At 35.1% G+C, this 24157-nt stretch overlaps 1 pseudogene; it reads left to right on the forward strand.

Moving 5' to 3' along the window:
- Positions 1–3388: 3388 nt before the first annotated feature.
- LOC115963868 lies at positions 3389–15450 on the forward strand (annotated as a pseudogene).
- The last annotated feature ends 8707 nt before the right edge of the window (positions 15451–24157 follow it).

The following is a 24157-nucleotide window of genomic DNA, read 5'->3' on the forward strand; positions in this document are numbered from 1 at the left end:
GCTAAAAGAGTAGGAAGAAGGATGCAAACACAAAATAACACCGCGATGTGTTATCAAAGAAGAAACCGAAGAAGCGAAAAATCTCTCCGTCGCCCTCCAAGCGATAAATCGATTCACTAGAGAATAAGTTGGAGTATACGAATAACAAAAGACCCTCCAAACCTAGTCTACCCCATGTACTTGAGCCCTCCAAGCTCCTGCTACCAATTGATTTAACGAAACCTTGTCTTCTCTAACTCTCTAGATCACGCAATTCAGCCCGATGGCATCCACCAAACAAATGGTTTCTTCCAATGCTTCCCAGCAACTCCAAAACCTCATTTTCCAAAACCTCATTTTATGCTTAGGATGAGGGCAGTAAGTGTTTGGGCTATCAACCTCTCAAGGATTTGGATATGGAGAGGTAGTAGTTAAGGAAAACTACAATGGATTGTGTAGAGGATTTTGGGTATGACAATCTCTAACTCTCAAGGGTTATGGCTAGGGTTTTCTCTCTAAAAAGCACTCCTCTCAATATGCGGGTAATGATGGTATATATAGTGTAAGTGAAAACATAGTGGAGTAGATATGCCAAAATAGCAAAACAGAAAGTTTCGTGAGTATCTCGCGAGAAGGCCTTACCCACGAAATACTCAAGAAAACCAGTTGTCATAACTCTTCACATTCCTGTCATGTGCTGTGCACATGGCTTCACTTAGCAGGAAGTCTTCTCACAAGCTACCTGCGAAAACTCTTTTGATCTTCAATGTTGTCTTGAGTCTTCACACTCTCTCTCACACACAACCTATACAATGAAATCCCACATAAAATACAGGATACATTAGATTGAACAAAATTACAATCAGATTTGGCATGGAATTAAAGCCAACACAAAATAGTTGTAAATCATAACTTTACAGTAAGCAATGCCATGACCGAATTTACTAACAAAGAGTAGTGAGTAAAACCAATGCAAATACTCGTTCCTGCAAGTCAGGCATCTTCCCACTAGTCTATTATTACAACAAGCCTCAATCCCATATGTAATGCCACTAAGTCTGCAAGAAAATATTCCAAAATGATGCGGAAGTAATAGCTGCTGTTAGAACTATCACCTTTGCCTCTGATCTGGGTTTCTCTAACATTATTGTTGAAGGAGACTCCAAGATAGTTATCAAAGCCTTCTAGAGTGAGGATTCTTTTCCTTCCTTTGGGCATTTAGTTTCTGCTGTTAAGCTCATTGTTGAGTCCTTTAATTAGATTTCTTTTCCACATACTCGTAGAGCAGGTAATGCTTTAACTCATAACCTAGTTATCATGTAAGACATGTTACTTGTTATTGTGGATGGAGGATGTTCCACCACATCTTCATAACAATTCACCTCAATGGTAAATAATCAATATCTAACTTCTTATATATAAATGCAGAAGTTTTGCCCTACAATTAAGGTTGTGTTGCCATATAAGAAAAAAAAAACTTATCTAAAATTTTGCCATGTATACAATTTAAAAGTTACAAAATTACCACATGTTGCACCATTTGAGGGCTTTAAATTTTATTTGTTTACTGTGCTAAACAAAGAGAGAGAGAGAGAGAGAGAGAGAGAGAGAGATCTGAGAGATCTATTTGTAAACTACAGAAACTTCATGTGGGAGAGTATGAGCTTCTGCCATATAGTGTTCTCTTTGATAACAAAATTTTTTTCACATAAACTCTTTACTCTCAAAAAACAAAAAAAAAAAAAAAAAAAAAAAAAAAAAAAAAGAGAAGAATTCTTTATTTTCTTAGATTCATTGTATCAAGACATTCTTTAAGTGCCACATCAGAGATAAGAACTCATTAAAATTTAAAAGATAAGAATTCTTTATGTTATCGGGTTCATTGTTTTATAACTTTCCTCTCCTTCACAAAGTACAAAACTTTGTGTTTCCACTTACTATTTTCACCTATTGCATTTTTGCTATTTTATATATACCTACCCATAGTCTTTAATCTTCGTGCCATAGGTTAGGTGCTTTTTTATTTTCTTTTAACCCTCATAATTTCTTGGTATCTTTGTAATTTTTTACTATTATTTAGTGTGGTATTGGTATGAGCCTCGACCATAGCCTTGATCACATTGTTTTGATGATTTTGATCTGACACATTTTAGTGGCTGATTATCATTTACAGTCATAGTTGCTGTATACTACTTGTTATAACTCATAAGGACAAGGGTTTTGAAGGAGATAATGAGACTATCAAAGCTTGAGCACAAGTTGAACTTTGTAGTTCGTACGTGCAATCTATTCATGGTCTGCCGTCTTAGTTCCAATTCAGCTCAGAATTAGGTGTAACGGTTGTGTTAGGATCATAGTATGGAGGAATACAAGTACTGAAGCAGATTAATTAATGTGTGTAATGTGATTACTATATTGTTTCACACATAATATGAACTTACTCAGGATGGTTTAATTCATTTATTTTTTTTAGAAAATGATCCATGTATCTTGGGGATGTGAGAAACCGTGATCTCAGCCCACCGGATCTGTCGAGCTTGACCCACATGAATGGATAAGATTGTAGTTGTTGAAAATAATAGATAAAGCCAGTTTAGCGCCAAAAAAAAAAAAAAAAAAAAAGAAGAAGAAGAAGAAGATAAAGCCGTAGAAAAAGACAAAAAAAGTTATAGAAAAATTTCAAAAGATATGTTAACTCTCACAACCCTATTTTTAACACTTTAGACCCACATGAATGGATAAGATCGTAATTGTCAATAGATAAAGCCGTAAAAAAATACAAAAAAGTTATAGAAAAATTTCAAAAGAGTTGTTAACTGTCACAACCCTATTTTTAACACTTCAGAGACAGCTGGCCATTGCTCCTTTCTCTATGCCAAGGTTAATGGCCCGCCGCTAATAATGCAAACGTGAATGGCTGACCCGTGAAAACAATGCAAAGGTACCGACTTATTCCTTTTAAAGACAGCTGGCTGTTGCACCTTTAAATTAAAAAATAAAAACAAAAGCTGTCAGAGCCATGGAAGAAAAATATCTCAGAATTTTTTATTACATTAACGCTAAGAACACATAGAAATGTATAATTTTATACCACAATTTGCTATATGATAAGTTGTAAGCGGTGAATATGTCTCTCCATAATGCACCATCACACATCTACCAGCTACATCTCACCATACAATTCAATTATGTATGTTTCCAGAACTGTGCATTTTTATGTATCCTAACGTTACAATGACCCTCAAACGTGTTTCATGAAGTTTATATACATACAAATTAATTATTGTGGCAAGAAAATATATGATGTAAGGCCAACGAGAGATAGTGACGTAATATTTATGAGGTACAATTGTTGTCTTTTTTATATATACCTTCCTGGGTTTCTTTGGGTTGCTGTGAGAGGTGAGAACTTAGAAAAATAGATAGCATGAGCTGTTGATAGTAGTTGGACTTCTAAAGCATTGTTCTTTCAGCTGCTGCACATTAATAACCGAGGTAGGCTTTCCTAACATGTCCTACTCAAGTTCCTTTGCGTATCAATCTATTTATTTATTTATTTTCTCAAAAAAAATCTTCTTCTTTCTTTGTCTCATTATTATCTTGCTGAAATAACATTGTCTACACATATAAAATTATATACAAATTAGATTGTAATTTGTGTTTATACACAAAAACATTTAACAATAACGATAACGATGTGATTTTATCTAGAAGCTTGTTTGGATGGAGAGAGAAGTAGAGGTTCAACGAACCTCACTTAGATGTTTTTTAAAGTGGGAGGAGGGTGGGATTTGGCGGGGTATCCTAAGTACTAACCCCTCTTTTTTTTTTTTTGAGAAATAATTACAACATGCTGCGAACCCCGCAGCTCGAACCCTTAACCCCTCTTTCTTAACTCCCCTACTTAGTGCCCGTTTGGATCTACTTATAAGCTAACTTATTGTTTATTTTTTCTATTATTTATGATTTTCATGTGAGTTACATATTCCTTTTATTTAACTTTTTATCTTTTATCTGCTATATTTTTAGCAAAAAATTAAATAAATTGTTTCCAATCGGATACTTAGACGATTTTTTTTTTCCTTTAGAGCATTCATATTGATATGGATATAATAGAAAAATGTGTTAAATTTACACTTTAAAGTCTAAAATTACCCACATCAGTTAAGTTAAAATTATGTAAATATCTATAGTTATTATAGTAACCGTGTATATTTACACGATGGCTAATCATTTGTATATTACATTTTTTTTTCACCTCAAATATGCTCTCTCTCTCTCTCTCTCTCTCTCTCTCTCTCTCTCTCTCTCTCTCTCTCTCTCTCTCTCTCTCTCTCCAAACACATAAAATGTTGTGTAAAATAGATAATCGGATGTTGAGTGTTTTGCAAAGTGGTTATGTGAAATAGAAAGAGTAGGTTTTCATTTTAAAATAGACAAAAAATTTTGCACCAACTGATGCGAATACTCTTACGCAGACAAGCCCAAACCCCTTTTTATTATTAATGCATTAAATTAAATATTTCCATAAAAATATTTCATTTCCCAATTTTTTTCTGCTTTTCATCTCGAATTTCAAATTCCCACCATAACAATGGTACTGTTACAACTTTTTTTTTAATAATTTAATAATTAAAGTGAGGGGATTTTAATTCTGAAGATCTCTATTGAAAATACCAAGATTTGTCAGTTGAACTTCAAAACTCTTGATATCGTACTCTCAAACCAACAATATAAATTAATTAAAATTTTGTCTTCTAACTCTCATGTAGAACAAAAACTATAGGATCAATTTTATTTTTACAGACCATCATTAATGTAGGATTCTATACTTCTAGAATAATACTATAGACATCATAATTTTCACATTTTTTTTAATAATAGTTAGGTGGGTTTTTAACTTTTTATTGTTTCTCATCAAGGTTCATCACTAACTTCATATCATCATCTATCATTAACCACTTGTCACTATGGAAATTATGAAAAATTTTGCGGGTCTAGAGTTATTGATATTTCTATAGTTATATTTAAGCTATTGCACATTATTTCTTACTTTTATACTAAGGTCAATAAAAGATTTCATAATCAACAGGGGAAAAAATAATCTGTCATCTGATTGGCACGATCTAGAATGGGGCCAAATCATTATTTATCTACAAAGTTCCTTAACAACCAAGCTATTTTTTCTTTCAAAACCAACACACAAAAAAAGAAAAAGAAAAAAAGAAAACATCTTTATCCATAATTCTAATTCCAAATGCAAAGGTTAATGAACTAGAGATTCTATTCAGCAAAAAAAAAAAAAAAAAAAAAAAAAAAAAAAAAAAAAAAAAAAGAGAAGAAGAAGAAGAAGATTCGGATATGATGTAATGCCACTGGAGAAATAGAGACGCAGTACTATGGGATGGGTTTTTTTTTAATACATACAAAATGTTTTGCACAATTTTACAAATATTCTATTTTTTTAACATAACATAGAAATTATAATTTTGAGCTTAGAAAAAAGTTAACTACTTTTAGAAATTTTTAATGTAAAGAGAAAAAGTAATTTATTTTTCTGATGACTTTTTATATTTTTTATTCTCATAAAAGTGAAGTCAAAATTTTTAAAAAATAACTTATTAACAATTGTCTTAAAAGTATTATTAACTTTATTTATATTGGAAATGCTTCAAGTTTGAATTGATGATGGCTACATTGGTTAATGTTTTCTTACTCATTGTGTGCAAAAGTAAAAATTCTACTCTTATACACAATCTTTGATCAAATCAGTAAGAGGGGTGGGTAGGTGATAATAAACTTAATAAAAATCCCATCATTTTGGCCCCTCTTGCATGTCTCTCTTTTCTTAAACATATGTCCTCCTTCCAATAATAAAAATGAAGGAAGACAGCTGCTAAGGCAGATTCCCTCAGTCATAAAAAAACGAAAAAGACAAACAAGAGGAACAATATGGTCAACGCTCACCATGGCTGATGCTAAGGATGTGCCGATCTTTCTGTCAATCATTTCCTTTAAAATTTTCTTTAATTAGTGCCAATGGCAGAGTGACACGCAAGGGCTAGAAAGCACTGACACGGCTCCAAGGTCGTCGTATCGGAGTTCGACGCGGCGTCCGGCGTCCAACACGACAACTCTCCCCTTTTTTTCTTTTTTCTTTTTTTTTGATTCGTGCTGACTCGGCCAAATTCGTGCCAATTTGGGCCAAAACAGGCCGATTCGGGTGGAAATGGGAATCAATACGACCAAAACAACCACTGAAACATGTCGATATGGTTGAAATGGCCATCGAAACAAGCCGATATGGTCAATTCCAACTGAAACAGCCACCGAAATAGGCCGATACGGCCGATTTTCTCCGAAACAGGCTGAAATAGGTAACGGCTTCTACTTCATGTGACCTTGTGAGAGGAAAAAAAAAAAAAAAAAAGGAAGAAGAAGATGAGAAGACACAAAAAAAAAAAAAAAAAAAAAAAAAAAAAAAAAAAAAAAGAAGGATGGAAGAAGAATAAAGGTATGTAACAAAAGAATATAAATTAAGGAGGTGGAAAAGTCAATTATTTAATGTAGGTGGGCTTGGGAATTGGCAAATGAGTAAAGGAACCTTCTTGAAATGTGGTTTTTTGTTTACAATTACCAAAAATATTGATTTTATTAAAAACAAATCATAAATAAGTATTTTTTAATAATAAATTCTACCATTTATTTGAATTTTTTTGTATAAAAATATTAAATTCACTATGTAAAAATATTATTAATAATTTTTTAATCGTCGAGTCTCGCCGCACCAGCACCCGCACCCACACCCTCCTTTTCCAAAAATTGCTGAGTTCCGCACCCGCACTCGAGTCCCAAAATGTATCGTGTTTCATGGCGCAAGGGTGGGGGGGCCAAGGCCCCCCAAAATTTTAAAAAATTATTAATAATATGTATATTATTTACTGTATGGACTCAATTTGCAACGACCCCAAACGGGTATTGGGTTCGCACATTAAAGGCCCAAACAATAAAATTTGTAGAGCGTGGGTTTGAAAGGCTAGGCCTTGGTCACCAGGCAGCGGTTCGGGTGGCTCCGGTCACCGAACCTCGTCCGAGGAGTTTATGGAGCTTCGTGCTCTTATCATCCTCCTTTTTCTAGGACTCCATTGTTTGGGAAACAGGTTGTCCCCCCCCCCTTCCTGTATTGCTTCTCTTTCTTTTTTATACTAGCATTTACCCTCTCTCCAGTGTCCACGTGTAAGTTCAATTTTTCTGGGGTTAAGACTTGTCCTATTAGCCCATACTTAGAGTGGTTGGGGGTGGTTGTAAAAACTGAAGAATATGGTCCTGTCAGGCGCAGAGTTCTTTATTACAGTATTGGCAGCCTTTTACTTGCCCGCTCCTGCACTGTGCTCACCCTTTCTTTTACGGGCATTATGGGATGCCGAGTACAAGATCGCCCTCGGCAATATCCTTAGGCCGTTCTGGACTTTCATTATGCGTCCTCGGCAATATCCCTCCTCGGCCCTGGCCTTCGGCCCAGGCCTTCGACCTTAATATAAAGTGGGTCAAGGTCATAAATTCTATGACCCCACAATAGCCCCTCAAAATCCTACTGTCCGACCTCTTGGTCAGAGATGAGGGTTTTGGTGATGCTAGGCCTTTATCATGATTTGTCTAGCTTTGCCCTTCATTAATGTCGGTGTCTCTTCACCTGCCTAGGAAATGCGCCGGGTTACGAGACATTCTTTTAGATTTACTCACGATATGCTCCTGCCGTTTCAATGTACGAGGCGCGTCTTTAATAAGTTTCCTTTACAAGGCCACTCAAATCCGACGGTTATAGACGGCGTTGCGAGTTGAGTGGATACTATCTCGTTTGCAGCTCTTCTTGGAAATCTGTATAGATTAAATGCCACCAAACTTGCCTTCCATATAAGAAGCAAGGTAGGAGGTCGCTTCCTTTACATACAGACCCTTCAGTCTTTCTAAAGTCCCAAACCTCCAGCTACGCTCAAAGTTTTCCTTATCAGCGCAATCAAACTTTAGAGTGTGATATGTTTGAGTTAAAAGCGGGGGTGAAGGAACCACATCCTCTCCAGAAGCACCGGATCCCTCCGAAACTTAAGATGGCTCGGTCAGGACAAGGTAGACAGAGGCTTAAGACATTTTTCCTTTTCCTTCAGCCAAAATTCGAAGCAGGTGTTAATCGCATCAAATTTTTGGTGCAACGGAGCTGGGTTTGCTCATCATCAGTACCATCCGCTCTCTTTCGAGCATAGCTAATATGACACCTGTGTGATAGGAGTTAGGGCTGATGTGGGGATCAAGCATCCCCGCTTCTTCCTCTCTTCCTTCACTGGTGCCTCCTTTTGCCTCCGCTTCTTCTTCTTTCCCATCACCGGGTCCATCTTGGTGCTTTTACTTCTTCTTCTTCTTCTCCTTCTCTTCCATCAATAGGGTCACCCTGTAATACATAATCGCTATTGGAGCAGAGTTTAGAAGGATTCATCGTTTCCTTTTTTATTTTTGCTTTTGTAATCAACTTTTAATATAGGCTTGTCTAAGCTCTTCATTGTACGCTGTACTACTTCTTTATATTAATAAAAGATGACATTATTTTATTCTATGTATTCTTTCTTTTCTGCAATAGTTATACTATGAATGAATGTGCTATTATATAATTATTTCTTATTCTAAACGATATTCAGGGCAGAAACCCTCGTTAAGAAAAAGATAATATTCTGAACTTATTGAAACTACTCGGCACAATAATACCGACCTGAAAAAGGTTACATATACAAGACTGACCGAAATAACAGCTGAACGCTCGGTACTGTGCATGAGGTAATCCTCCGAGGATGGGTAACCCAAAATGAACTGCCCGTGCGGGTCGCCAAGTACTAGGGTGCTTTGCCACATTCCTAATAACCTTCATAGCCTTAGCCATTTTTGGCATCTGGTCCGAGGATCGAAGTACGGTCGTACCAGACTTAAACGCTCGTTTACATCAGTTCCCTTAGAGCTAAGGATCTGAGGACAGGTCGGGATCTTCATTCTGTCCAGGACTTAATCCGACTTTTAATAAATAATCTTCCCGTAGGTCTAAATAACCTAGAATTCTCCTTAAGTAGTTGGTTTCCCCATACATTTGAGTCCGAGGACCATGCAATACCTTGATTCTGTCCAAAACTTAGCTTTTTAAGTAGTTGGTTTCCTTATAGGTTTGAGTCCGAGGACCATGCAATACCTTGGTTTTGTCCAAAACTTAGCTTTTTAAGTAGTTAGTTTCCCCATAGGCTTAAGTCTAAGGACCAAGCAATACCTTGGTTCTGTCCAAAACTTAGCTTTTTAAGTAGTTAGTTTCCCTATAAGTTTGAGTCCGAGGACCATGCAATACCTTGGTTCTGTCCAAAACTTAGCTTTTTAAGTAGTTGGTTTCCTTATAGGTTTAAGTCCGAGGACCATGCAATACCTTGGTTCTGTCCAAAACTTAGCTTTTTAAGTAGTTTATTTCCCCATAGGTTTGAGTCCGAAAACCATGCAATACCTTGATTCTGTCCAAAACTTAGCTTTTTAAGTAGTTGATTTCCCCATAGGTTTGAGTCCCAGGACCATGCAATACCTTGGTTCTGTCCAAAACTTAGCTTTTTAAGTAGTTGGTTTCCCCATAGGTTTGCGTCTGAAAACCATGCAATACCTTGGTTCTATCAAAAACTTAGCTTTTTAAGTAGTTGGTTTCCCCATAAGTTTGAGTCCGAGGACCATGCAATACCTTGGTTCTGTCTAAAACTTAGCTTTTTAAGTAATTGGATTCCCTATAAGTTTGAGTCCGAGGACCATGCAATACCTTGATTCTGTCAAAAACTTAGCTTTTTAAGTAGTATGGGGGGGGGGTTTAGCCCCTTGGGAGATTAGCCTCTCGGTTAAGGTGTGGGACGTTGATCCGACGTTGGAAACCCCTAGAAACGTCCGCGCCATTGGCGCCTTGAAGCGTAGCCCCCAACGGAACTTTATGCTAGGGCACAGCAACGGGCTGCTGGAAGTGATGGAGGGATTTCCTTGATCCACTGCCTGGACCAACACACAAGTCTTTCCCACAGACGGCGTCAATTGTATGGACTCAATTTGCAACGACCTCAAACGGGTATTGGGTTTGTACGTCAAAAGCTCAAATAATAAAATTTGTAAAGCGTGAGTTTGAAAGGTTAGGCCTTGGTCACCGGGCAGCGGTTGGGGTGGCTTCGGTCATCGAACCTCGTCCGAGGAGTTTATGGAGCTTCGTGCTCTTATCATCCTCCTTTTTCTAGGACTCCATGGTTTGGGAAACGGGTTGTCCCCCCCTTCCTGTATTGCTTCTCTTTCCTTTTTATACTAGCATTTACCCTCTCTCCAGTGTCCACGTGTAAGTTCAATTTCTCTGGGGTTAAGACTTGTTCTATCAGCCCATACCTAGAGTGATTAGGAGTGGTTGTAAAAGTTGAAGAGCATGGTCCTGTCAGGCGCAGAGTTCTTTATTGCAGTATTGGCAGCCTTTTACTTGAGCCGCTCCTGCACTGTGCTCACCCTTTCTTTTAGGAGCACTATGGGATGCCGAGCACAAGATCGTCCTCGACAATATCCTTAGGCCGTTCTGGAATTTCATTATGTGTCATCGGCAATATCTCTCCTCGGCCCAGGCCTTGGGCCTTAATATAAAGTGGGCCGAGGTCATAAATTCACTGACCCCACATTTACATTTTAAAAAATGTAGCATGTAAAAATTGAAGTTGGCTCTCTTCTTAAATTCTGAGTCATTTCAATGGTGCTCTTAAAAGAAAGAGAAATTGTATTAAAATCATATAATTTAAGAGGTTTAACAAATTAAACTATGTAGAAAATAATAAATTTTTGTACATGTCTAATAGAAGAAATACATCACTTTTATATAATCATTAAAATTTAAAGGATGATAAATTCTCTTAGAAAATTAATTTGTATATAAATGTGTGTGTGTGTGTGTGTGTGTGTGTGTGTGTGTGTAGAGGTTTATCTTAACTAATATATTAGCATCACAACTTGGCCTCCCAAATCAAAATTTTTGGCTCCGCCCCTAATTAGTGCAATATATAAACAGAGGTAATGTTCTCTTCACGTATACAAAGAGCAGTCCAAAAATCCTCTATTTTGTGTCCCTTACTCTATAACAAATTCCTTCACTTTTTTGAACATTATTACTAGTCCAAAGCCTTCTTTTGTGAGTACACAACCAAAGTTTGCCATTGAATCTTGGGGATAATTGTCGGAGCCAATGTTGCACAAAGGATAAATTATATCTAGTGGGGTGAAATCACTTCTTAAGACAGTGGGTAAAGTTTCACACCTTAGCTTTCAACCATCAATAAATTTTTTCTTTCTTTTCAGTTTTACTCTTGGTCTACTTGATTTAATTCATCTTATATATTTTCCCTAACAAATATATGCTCATGGGATTCATTTTGCCTCAGTGAGAACTAAGAACCATAGATCACATGAGTTGTTGATAGTTAATTTGTACTTACAAGGTCGTTCTTTTAGGCTTTCAATCAGCAACTACACTTCAATAACTGAGGTAGGTTTTCATAACATTTTTCACTCAAGTATTTTTGCCTATCAATGTATTTATTTATTTTCTCATTGTTATCTTACCGAAATAACATTGACCACACATTTAAAATTATATACAAACTAGATTTTAATTCATGTTTATGCATGGAAACATTTAATAATAGTGAAAATGGAGTGATTTTAGTTCACCTAGAAGCTTATTTGGATGGAGAGGGGAGTAGAGGAAGGGGCCTAGGGTTTGGTTTAATCATAAACTCATTTGAGTGTTTTTTGAGGTGGGAGGAAGGGGGATTCAAAGGGGTCACAACCCCAACTTTTTAATTCTCCCAATTAGAAAAATTTGGAGGGTAGTGTTAGGAATTTAACTTAATCCCTAAACCTATGAGAAACGACAAATAGATAAAAATATGTGCCAAGAAAAATCACACAACATAAATACTTACAAGGTTTGACAATATGTATGTGTCCACAGAGTTGCAAGGATTTAAGGAAGAGAAAATACAAAAGTGGCCATATAATACAATTTTCAATACATCAATGAGTTAAAAAAAAAAAAAAAAAAAAAAAAAAAAAAAAAATTCCCCGTAGCAAATCTCCCATTTAAAAAGTTTCTCCAAAAAAAAAAAAAAAAATCTCCCATTTAAAATCGTAACGCATCCAAATTAGGTCAGGTCACAAACTTAATCAAACACAAACCAAAATCCACATAGCCCAACAGGGAGTAGAGGGGAGGGTTTAGCTCATATTAAAAAAATTTAATTGTCAATTATGCCCTTATGATGTGAATTTATATCTAGTTCCTTAAAATAAGTAAGTATGGGTCATTATATTAAATAAATTGAACTTGTTAATTTTAACTTTATGTTAATTTATAGATTAATGTTATATCCACAAACTATTTTTCAATATTTTTACAGACTATTGATGTAGCAAATTATTATTGGTTCTCATCGAGACCCACTACTAACATCACTTTTTTATTTATCATTAACTACTTACTACATAAATAGTTTGTAAAAAAAGTTATAAAATAGTCTATGGCTTTAGTATTTTCCTAATTTATATGATCATTGCCCTCCCATGTCCTCTCCTTATTTAATTTTTAAACATCCAAACAAAGAGGAGAGATATATATTCCCCTTCCTCTACTTAATTTTTAAAACATCCAAACAAGAGGAATGAATAAAAATTCCCTCTTCTCTCCTCTCATTTCCCCTTACTTTTTACATTCCTCTACCTCCAAACTTCCAAAAACCGAAAAAGTGAGTGAAGTGGTTACCTTAGCTTTTAACGCTTAATATTTTGAATGAGTCACTTAGCACCAAAAGTAATAAAATTAAAATAAACACTTGGTGTGAAATTAGACTACAATTAGAAACTAATTTAGATTCTTATTGTACTTTGAATATATCACTAGCTTATAATCTATATGTGCATGGATGGATACTCTATGTATACACAAATAATTAATTCAAATCGAGCCTTCTTATATTCTTTATGTTTAGATACTTGAATTTGCATGCAAATATAATTGACATATGATTAGAATTAGATTAGAAAAGACACTTCGCATAAAATTGGAGTCCATTTAAAATCTAGAGATACTTGGTATCAAATAATAGAACAAATAAAATGACATTTAGCATAAAATTGAAATGCAATTTAGTGTCTTGAAAATTTCTATCCGCTTTACTTTAATATATTATGTATGACCTATTAAATTTTGAAACTAATTAAAATTCTATTACAATTCCAAAAATGATCATTAATTCAAGTAAAAATATTTAAAGGAGAATTTTGTTGACAATATATACCAAATTCTGAAAAATTACCACCTACGTACCTTTTAAAGAGATTTTCACAATAATTGAATAACTTCTAGAGAAAGATAATAAACAATAGCAAAATTCACAGTAATGCTTTTGGCCAAAAAATATATATATTAATAGAAAAACAGAAATTACATTGGTAAGTAAAAATTAAATATATAAATAGTTAACCAATTGCCTTCTTTTTCTTATTGAAGTGGAACAGTCTTCAATATGAACAATTTACTCATCACTCTATCACATGATTTTTTTTTTTTTTTTTTGAGTTGGCTGTCACATGTTTTTTACTAATATTAAATGATTTTAAGGGCTTAAATTGTTATTCTATTAATTATTGTTTTTCCAAAACCAAAATTGAACTCTCTCATTTGTAGGATGATGATAGTAGACGATGATAGCTTGTCTTGTCCATGCATCATGAGTAATCACCTAGCTAGTTTATACACATTTTAAATATAATTGTTTATTTTTCAATATATATATATATATTTATATATATTTGTTTACAGGTATCGCCCAACATTTCTAATGCTAGTGGGTTTTGTGTTTGTCATAAGGAAATTTAAGGAAGACAACTTGAGAGATGACAGCAGGCGGACCAACTCTTTCTTCCCCCATAAAAAGAAAGGAAGGAACAACTATTATGAAAGTTAAAAGAGGAATTCCTTCAAAAAATAATGAAGATCAAAATACTCAAAAGGAAGCAGACATTCCAGGTGGAAATGAAAAAAAAAATGATGAGTTGGTTATTCAAATTAGAGAAATGGTCGAGAGGCCGGAGATTGAATCATCAAAACAATGCCGTATTTACAAGGTCCCGAACCCGCTCCGAGAATGGAATGAAGAAGCCTACACTCCTCAGGTAGTTTCAATTGGCCCTTTTCACCACAAAAACGAAAGATTGAAAGCCATGGAAGAGCAGAAAGAGAGATACTTCAGGAGTTTTTTGCCACGGAGTAAGAAAAACTTGGAGGATTTAGTAGGCGTAATAAGGGACATGGAAGAAAGCATTCGCGGGTGCTATGAAGAAACTATTGACCTTGACAGTAATGGGTTTGTGAAAATGATATTGCTGGATGCCATCTTCATTCTTGAGCTTTTCATTAGAGCTACTTCAAGTGAGATAAGAGATGATCCTAATGTTGTGGAACCAAGGGTTACCACTATAATAGTTGAATTGCTATTACTTGAAAATCAGCTTCCATTTTTTGTCATTGAGAAACTATACGACCTTGCAAGGCCATCTCTCTTCCATTACGTACGATGGTTTACTTGAGCTTTCTTTTGACATCTTTGGTTTCTTCAACAAGCGCAAGCAGTTCATAAAGGCCACTCCCAATGTGAAAATAGAACACTTCACTGGTCTTATTAGAACCTTTCAGATACCTCCACTTGCTGAGCTACCAGAAAGAAAAAGTTTACCGCTTACACATTTGTGCTCTGCAACAAAGCTCCATGAGGCAGGAGTAAAGTTCGAGGCTGTTGATAGTACGTGCTATTTTGACATAAAATTTGAAAAAGTAGTGTTGAAAATCCCAAGCTTTGAAATAGATACCAAGACGGAAGTTATTGCTCGAAACATTATGGCATTAGAGCAAACTTGCTATATGCAATATGCATACTATACGGATTACTTTATCTTGTTGGATTTTCTCATCAATACTACAGAAGATGTGGATTTGCTTTGTGATAAAGAAATCCTGGTTAACATTCTAGGTGACAACGATGGAGTAAAATCTATGATAAACAATCTTAACAAAAGTGTCATATCGATTGGGGTGAGAGATGATTACATTGATCTCTGTAAAAAGTTGAATGGTTTCTATGAGAATCCTTGGCACAAATGGAAGGCAACATTAAAAAGTGATTATTTTAGCTCTCCTTGGAGAACCGCTTCAACAGTGGCTGCTATTATTCTTCTGGTACTCACTTTTATACAAACAATATTTTCAATCATCCCAGTGACATAGGCTAAATAGTTTGGATGCGTGTTTCTGTTCGATGGAATTGATCTTGCCTGTGTAAAATATACAAATTATGTATTTCTTTCTTTGTTATTATTGTTAATGTAATTGATCTTGCCAATGTAAAATACACAGATTGTTGTGTTTCAGCGTCCTTGTAGACTACTAGTTTTGTATCTCCACTCTAAAATTTATTGATTGATAAATAAATGCCTGGAAGTTTGCAAGCCAACCATCAATAAATACTTCATTGGACGTGTTGAAAAATACTGAAATCTGCTATATATAGCAGTACCTGGGGTTGTAACTTATCAATCTTTAGAAAGCATTCTATACAGGTTACCATGATTAACATTGTGTCTGTAGCTTGTTTCCCAAAAAAAATAAAAATAGTTTGTGTCTTAACTTTGAGCTTGGTCTCACGGGCTGAGTTCATGTTTCCTGTTTAGGCTGGCCCATGAAACAGACTAAAAAAACTTGCGGTTCCTCTTTACGTGAGTGTAGGCCCTACTGGCACCATGACCAAAATCTGAGCTAATTCAATCCTGGGAATTGTATTGTCCATCCTTCGGTATGGGTTAGTAGGCTTTGATAATTTGAGGGCTTTGTTTTGTGAATGGGCTATTGGGCTAAAATTTGGGTTTTACATTAATTGATACAATTTGTGGTTAATTTAATGGGCCTGATTTAGCAAGAAGTGGTATTTAATTTTCATGGGTATTGGACCTTAGGCTTTAGGCTGACTATGAGCTCTTAGAATGGTTGGTCTGTAAATAATAATTAAAAAAAAAAAAAAAAAAACACTCTAACACAGTAACACGGTAATACCTATCAAACGATTTCCCTTCAGATTTCTTTCAGAAACTATAAAACTAAAAAAAAAAAAAAAAAAAAAAAAGGGCAAGGCCAAAAAATTAACAAAAGATATATTCATCAGATTTAATGGATCTTTAACTATGTTTTTCTATTTAATACCTTCTTGTAATATTGTTCATTTTTAGATCAATGAAGTTTTTCTTTTCTTTTATTTTAATATTATTTTATATGGGCTTTGGGCTGACTTGGGTTCTTAAGTCAACGAGCTTTTGCATGAATTGAATCATGATACTGTAGAATTTCAATTTATAATGTTCACTCTATGATAATTGTTCATATCATCGCACTAATATACTTATCAATTTGTTAAGTAGGCAAAATTTCAAACCCCATATATCTTATTTGAGTTGGGTCGAGTTCAAATTTCACTTCCAATCTCGGTGACTGCAATGGAAGCAATTGCAACATATAGAGCTGTCACCTTTGCTAAAGAAATTAGACTCAATTCTATTGTGTTGGATGGAGACTTGACAGCTTTTATTGATTCTTTGAAGAATGACGAGATTTCTCTAGCTGATTATGGTCACTTGATTGAGGTGGCGAAAGACATTGTAGGTTCCTTTGCTATTTGAGGTTTTCTCTTATTAAAAGATAGGACAATTCTACTGTATATCAGATTGCTAGACATGTTAGAAATTTCGAAGAGTGGATGAAGGATGTTTCTCCTCACCTAAATGTAGGGGTGTCAATTCGGGTTAGCGTGTCGGGTTCGTGTCGTGTCGAGGTAGGGGTATTAGACTAAATGGCTCAACCCTAACTCGACCCATTTAATAATCGTGTCAGGATCCTTCAACCCTAACCCGACCTGTTAATAAGGCGGGTTGACCTGACCCAACCCATTTGACACGTTTAATAAACGAATCGTGTTGGGTTGACACGAATGTAACACAACTCATTTCAACCTGCATAATATTAAATATAACATCCATCTATAAATTATTATTTTTTACATCCTAAAAACCAGTGCATACACTTTATGTCTTCGACTCACATTCAAAATAATATATTTCAATAAAAATGTAACATTCATCTAGAAATAAGTTCTTTACACTCCAAAAGAAGTGCAACACTTCAACCCAAATTCAAAATAACATAGTTTAACAAAAATAAAATAACATAGTTCAACAAAAATATAATATCCTTGGAACTCGCCAAATGTTAAGTATCAATATTGAAAGAATTTGAGCAAATAGTAGACTAATCTTGACTATGACCACAATTATTATCCATAGATTCTTTGTTGATGTCCAAGTTCATAACATCTTCGACAAGCTCATCCAATTTCATTTGTACAAGTTCTATGCCAAAAAAAAAAAAAAAAGGTATTAGTAGTTACAAAATATGATCATGCCTCAACAGTTTGACAAGAACTAAATAATAATAATGTAAGAGTAATAATAACTAATGAAACAAATAAGATTACCTTTCTCATTTGTAATTACTTACTTTTCTTTTTAAATTTAAAATATATATTAGATATAAAAGGTATTTGAAAAATCTAAAATAAAATAATTATTTATTTGTTATACGAGTTAAACGGATTGTGTTAAGTGGGTTATTTTGGATTTGACACAAATAAATTGGCGTGTCAAACGTGTCTATTGCGGGTTAAGCGGGTTGACCCGCTTATAACATGTTTCTTATCGTGTCGCTTTCGGGTCGACCCGTTTATGACCCAAACCCATTAAGGCCCAACCCTAACCCGAAAAAAACCGTGTTGGGTTCGTGTCGTGTTCGCGGGTTGGGTTGAGCATTGACACCCCTACCTAAATGTTGTAATCCTAGTCCACCTAATTAGTTTTTAGTAATAGGACAAAATTTAGGTATAGTATCTTAGGTGCTGTTCCTTTGGTTTCCTTTTTAAGATTTAACCATGTGGATTTTTTCTTATGGATGGAAGTATATATTTTAGTTAAATAGCCACATGGCTGAATTTTAAGATAGAAACTTAAGGAACAATACTTAAGTACTGTATTTAAGTCTTACCCCTAGTAATAAACATGCAGCCTTTTTCTCCAAAGTATTTTTTTCTTTCGGTTAAAAAAAAAAAAATTAAGCTAACTGAAACAAAAAAAGTAAATTATATTGCTAAATTAAACATATCCTCCCCCCCACCCCACCCCCCCCCCCAAAAAAAAAAAAAAACTATGCGTGTCAATTTGTTATTGATCCATTGACGCAAAATAGAGAAATCCCAAACGATACAAACCAGCGTGGTGCAAATGCGTGGCACGTGCTACCACCTTTTTTATTTTTTGGGGATAGTTTTTTGGGTAAATTTTACTAACTATCCCTGGGTTTGGCAAAATACCAAGGAGGTTCAAAAGATTTCAAAACTGGTCATTTGAGTCCTTTAGTGCGAACGGACTGTAGTCTGTAACGCCGTTATTTATTTTAGGCCATACGTTAGCAGGCTCCATCCACAAGGCCACTGGGTGGGCTGTTTTCTTCTTGCTTCTGCATCCATATTCCATAAGTTTGCATAATTGGAGGCCTGTATCTAGTGTCTACACAATAATTGTCATAAAATCATTGAGTTTGTCTCTTAAATATCTGGGTTCTCTTATATTCGAATCTCCCTTTCCCCACTTATTGTAACAATTGAATTATTAGAAAGAAAAATAGATTCTGGTTTTTGTGGGCTGGGTTAAGTAGCTTTTAGTTTTATGCTTCATTTTAAAATTGTGCCTCACTGTGCTGACATATAATCAGAAACTGAAAATTTTGGTTTGAAATTTAGCAATAGTAGTCTCCTTGGATGACTCAAACCTGAGCTGTGCTTTTGGGTTCAATTGTTACCTTGTTTTTTGTTGGGTTCAATTACGGAAATGTACAGTTGGAAGGCAACGTTAAAATGTGAATATTTTAACACCTCTTGGAGAACCGCTTCAATAGTGGCTGCTAGTGCTCACTTTTATACAAACAGCTAGCATGTTCTATCATCCAAATAGCATAAGTTCAAAGGCTATATAATTTGGATGGCTGTTCCTTGTTCGATGGAATTGATCTTGCCTGTGTAAAATACACAAATTATGTATTTCTTTCTTTGTTATTATTGTTAATGTAATTGATCTTGCCTATGTAAAATACATGATTGTTGTGTTTCAGCATCCTTGTAGAGTACTAGTTTTGCATCTCCACTCTTAAAATTTATTTTATTGATCCTTGAACAAAATGCCTAGATGTTTGAAAGCCAACCATCAATAAATACATCATTGGAAATTGGTTATCAATCTTTAGAAAGCATTCTATACAGGTTTTATCATGATCAAGATTGTGTTAATGCTCATGCTAAACAAAGATTGTAAATTCCCTTGGGTAATAAAATGGATGTTTTGAAAGAATATTTTCAATAGTGCACTGATGCTTTCTTACAAAATTTTGTACTTGAATGACTACGAAATTCTATAATTAATATACACATGTAACACATTGATTTCGTATGCATTAAACATCCAGAATGCTCATGACATCATTCTATATGGACTTTTTGGGTAATTGGCTAATGTTCGTTTTTTGTCAATTAGCTTGTTAAGTTGGTGAAACTTTCCTCGCTAGACTAAGGCAAAAGAGTTTTTTGTGTATAGTTTTTAAAAGAGTTTTTTATTCCCCATCACATGGAGATTAATGAAGAATTTCTAAAGAGTTTTTACTAATGAAGAAACAACATTCAGAAGTTTTGTTTCTAAAATTTGTGTTCTAAGTTCCTCAGTTTTTACTTATTGCAATTTGCAAGTTGTAACATGCCTATCATCCCATTGCCATTTGCTACCCCCAACTCTCGTTAAAAGCACCACTACAACTCGTTAATTGGCAACCATTTTGATTGTGCATAGGTATCACTTCCTATTTCTTTTGCTACACAATTGGGAAGAAAATAGCTGTCACATTCATACCTATCTAACATTTTTCTATATTGTTACTGTACTTCTTACTACAAGTCTACAACAATGTTAACCCTCCATTTGATGCTCTTTCAAAAATTGAATTTAAGATTTGACATGATTATCATTAGATCCTTCTTTACTAGTTCCTAATCATCTTGAGTTCCCTTCAAATTTCAGAAGAACCTATTGTTCGGGGTATTTGCTCACTTGCCATGTGTTGCGAATCGGTTGATTTCTTCTAATGATCCGGATAGTATTCAAAGAGCTGAGTCCACTACTCACATCCACATAAATAATGAGGAAGGCTAGTAGTGCTCCTCTTTAATCGCGGATCATCCTTGTCTACAAATAGAGAAGTAAGAACTTGCAGAAGAAAAACCATCACAACATGATGAGATTTAAACGTTAACTTTGAGAATTTGGAAAAATCGGATAGAGTGAGTTGGAAGAGAAAAGGAACACCCTCCTTTGTGTACCTAATATTGATTTCCGAGTGCACAAATGAAAAGATGTCCAAAGCAAGGAAACGCAATCTGTTTATGTTAGATCTAAGACATCAGATTACAACACTGAACTTTGGTAGATATTAACATATAACTAATAAAATTAAACTCATACACAAACAAAAAAAGATAAGTTCTGCAACCGATGATTATTTGGGAAAGAATTACAAATATATCAATAAAATTTGAAATAGTGGCGGTAAGCAACACTGAAGAGTATTGAGTAAAACCAACACAAATAGTCATTCCTGCAGTTCAGGAATCTTTCGTACGTAACGCCACTATGTCTGCAAGAAAATATTCCAATATGATGTCGAAGCAATAGCTGCTGTCCGAACCATCACCTTTGCCTCTGATCTGGGTTTCTCTAACATTATTGCAGAGCCGGCTCAATAACTTAAGAGGCATAAGGCAAAAATTTTGTGAGTAATCTTTTATATATTTAAATAGTAATTAAATAATATAAATTATTTTTTTATTTAAAATCTATTTTTTATTTTTATTTATTACGTGATTTAATAAATTAGTATTATTAAAATATAAATAAGTTGATATAATATACATCAAATTATTAATTGATATAATAATTAATAAAGAAAAAATTTGCATTAAAAAATATATATTAATTTGAGTGGGTATGTATTGGATGTGGCCCGTGTGGGTGGATGAGGGAGTTTGTAGCTGTGTTGGCGGGAGTCATTTGGCTGAATATTGTTAAATTTGGAGTTTATTTGTGTTATAAATACTGTTCCAACTTAAATGAGGAAAGAGTGAATTTTGGCAACGGTGTTGCCGAAATTTAACAAAAATTATAAGAGAGAAAGAGAAAAAGTGGGAGAGAGAAAATTTTGAATTTCGGTAATGTGATTACCGAAATTCTTGCTGCCCAAGGTGAAGTGCTTAAAAAAGAAACCAATTGTGGCAATGCCATTGCCGAAATAGGGAAAGGAAAAAAAATTTATGGCAATTGTAGCAATGCCATTGCCGAAAATGGGAGGGGGAAAAAAAAGAAAATAGTGGTTGCCGAAATCTGGGGAGGAATTAAAAATAAAATGTTACATCCACAATATTTTTACAATATTTTCACAACAAATCACAGGTGATTAGTTATTATTAGTTTAAATTTGAATTTAACATTGAGATTACTTTTTTAATCCAACAATAACAACCTGCCACTTAAAATTTGTTGTAAAAATTGTGTTCACATATCATTTCTTAAAAAAAAAAAATTAAAAAAAAAAGGTGGAATGGAATTATAGCAATGGCATTGCCAAAATAGGAGGGGAAATGTAGCAATGGCATTGACGTAAAATCTCAAATTTTCATTCCCCCCGAAATTGTGAGAAATTTGTAAGAATGAAATTAGATTTAATGAATTTTTTTTACTAAAACTTTCGAAATACACTTATATATTCAACCATTTATTTTAAAATAAGGTCTAATAGTAATATTGTTGTAGGGACACGATTTGTAACGACCCATAATAGTGTTGGGTTCGCACGTAAAAAGGCCCAAACAATATCATTTATAGAGCGTGGATTTGAAAGGTTAGGCCTGGGTCACAAGACAGTGATTTTCCGTGGTGTTCATAAATAATTAAATCGTGTTCGCCCTAAGAGTCTTTCTTCTGGAGGCGGGCTAGGAGGCTCTGGTTTTTGGCCATTTTTCCCAGCCTCTTTTCCCCGGATTGCTTACTTTTCCTTTTATACTAGCCTGTATCCCTTATCCAACGTCCACGTGTGGGTTCGATTTTCCAGGACTGATACTTGTCCCATTAGCCCATACCCAGAGTGGTTGGGGGTGGTTGTAAAAGCTGAAGAGTATGGCTCTGTCAAGTGCAGAGTATTGAATGGCAGTAAGGGCAACTTTCCCTTTGTCCTTGGTCGTTATACTATCCAGCGTACCCTTTTCTATTGACCTAGATATTTTAGATTTTTTCCCAAACTGTTCCTATACCGTTTTTACCCTTCCTTACAGGGAGACCTTGGATATGCCGAGGACAGAATCATCCTCGGCTGTGTCTCAAGACTATTTGGACTTTTATTACCTATCCTCGGCTATAACCTTCCTCGGCTCTGGCCTTGGGCCCCAATGTAGAAATGGGCCAGGGCCACAAATTATTGGACCCCACAATAACCCCTCAAAATCCTGCTGTCAGACCTCTTGGTCGGAGAGGAGGGTTTTGGTAATGCCATGCCTTTATTGCGGTCTGCTTAGATCTGCCCTTCATCAATGTGGGTGTCTCTTCATCTATCCAGGAAACATACCAGACCACAAGACATTACTTTGAATTCATTCATGATGCGTTCCTGCCGCTTCATTATCCGAAACGCGCCTTTAATGATTTCCCTTTACGAGACCATTTAAATTCGACGGTTATTGACGGCGTGGGGAAGTAGAGTGGGCATATTCTCGTTTACAGATTTTCTTGGAAATTTGGACAGATTAAATGCCTCCCGTTTTTCCCTTCATATAAGAAGGAAAGTAAGAGGTTACCTCCCTTACACAGAGACTTTTCAATCTTTTTAAAGTCTGAAAACCCTTAGCCTCCCCCAGAGTTTCCCTTATCCGCTCGCTTACACCTTGAATTGTGATACGTCCAAGATAGGAGCGGGAATGAAGAGACCATACCCTTCCCAAAAATGCTACGTTCTTGTAAAGCTCAAAATGGCTCAGTCAGGGTAGGGATGGCAGAGACTCAAGATACTTCTCATCCTCCTATCAGCCAAAATTCGAAGCAGGGGCTCGTCGCGTCAAAATCTTAGCGCGACTGAGCTAGGGTCACCCATTATCAGTACCAACCGCTCTCTTATGAGCATAGCTAACATGGCACCAACGTGTTAGGAGTCAGGACTAACGCAGGGACAAAGTATCCCTGCTTCTTCCTCTCTTCCTTCACTGATGCCTCCTTTTGCCTCTCCTTCTTCTTCTTTCCCATCATCAGATCCATCCTAGTGCTTTTCCTTCTTCCTCTTCTTCTCCTCTCCCACCAAGGAAGGTCCTCCTCTCAATATGGATGCTATTGGGGCAGAATTTGGAAAGACTTGGGAGTAGAGCTTAAAAAGATTTCTGGCTGTTTGTTTGTTGTTTTTGTTTTGTTTTGTTTTTTTTTTTTTTTTTATTGTTTTTGTAACTCGTTTTCTGTATAGGCTTGTTTAAGCCCTTCATTGTACGCTGTAATACCTCTTTATATTAATAAAAATCATCATTGCTTTATTTTGTATATTCTATCTCTTCTTTTTGAAATAGTTATGTCATAAATAGAGGCACTACTTTGCGATTTCTTTTTTATTTCTATACTCTGAACGATGCTTAGGGCCAAAATCCTAGTTAATAAAAAGATCTTACTCTGTGCTTATTGAAACTATTCGACTTAATAATGCCGATTTGAACAAATGATACTTAGGACTGAAATCCTTACTAAGAAAAAAAGAAAAGATATTATGATGAGCTTATTAGAGCTATTTGGCATAATAACGCCGTCCTGAGAAAACAATACTTAGGGTCAAAATCCCTTACCAAGAAAAAAGGAAAAGATATTATGAACTTATTAG

Source organism: Quercus lobata, chromosome 10 (assembly GCF_001633185.2).
Source record: "Quercus lobata isolate SW786 chromosome 10, ValleyOak3.0 Primary Assembly, whole genome shotgun sequence".
Taxonomy (NCBI): Eukaryota; Viridiplantae; Streptophyta; class Magnoliopsida; order Fagales; family Fagaceae; genus Quercus; species Quercus lobata.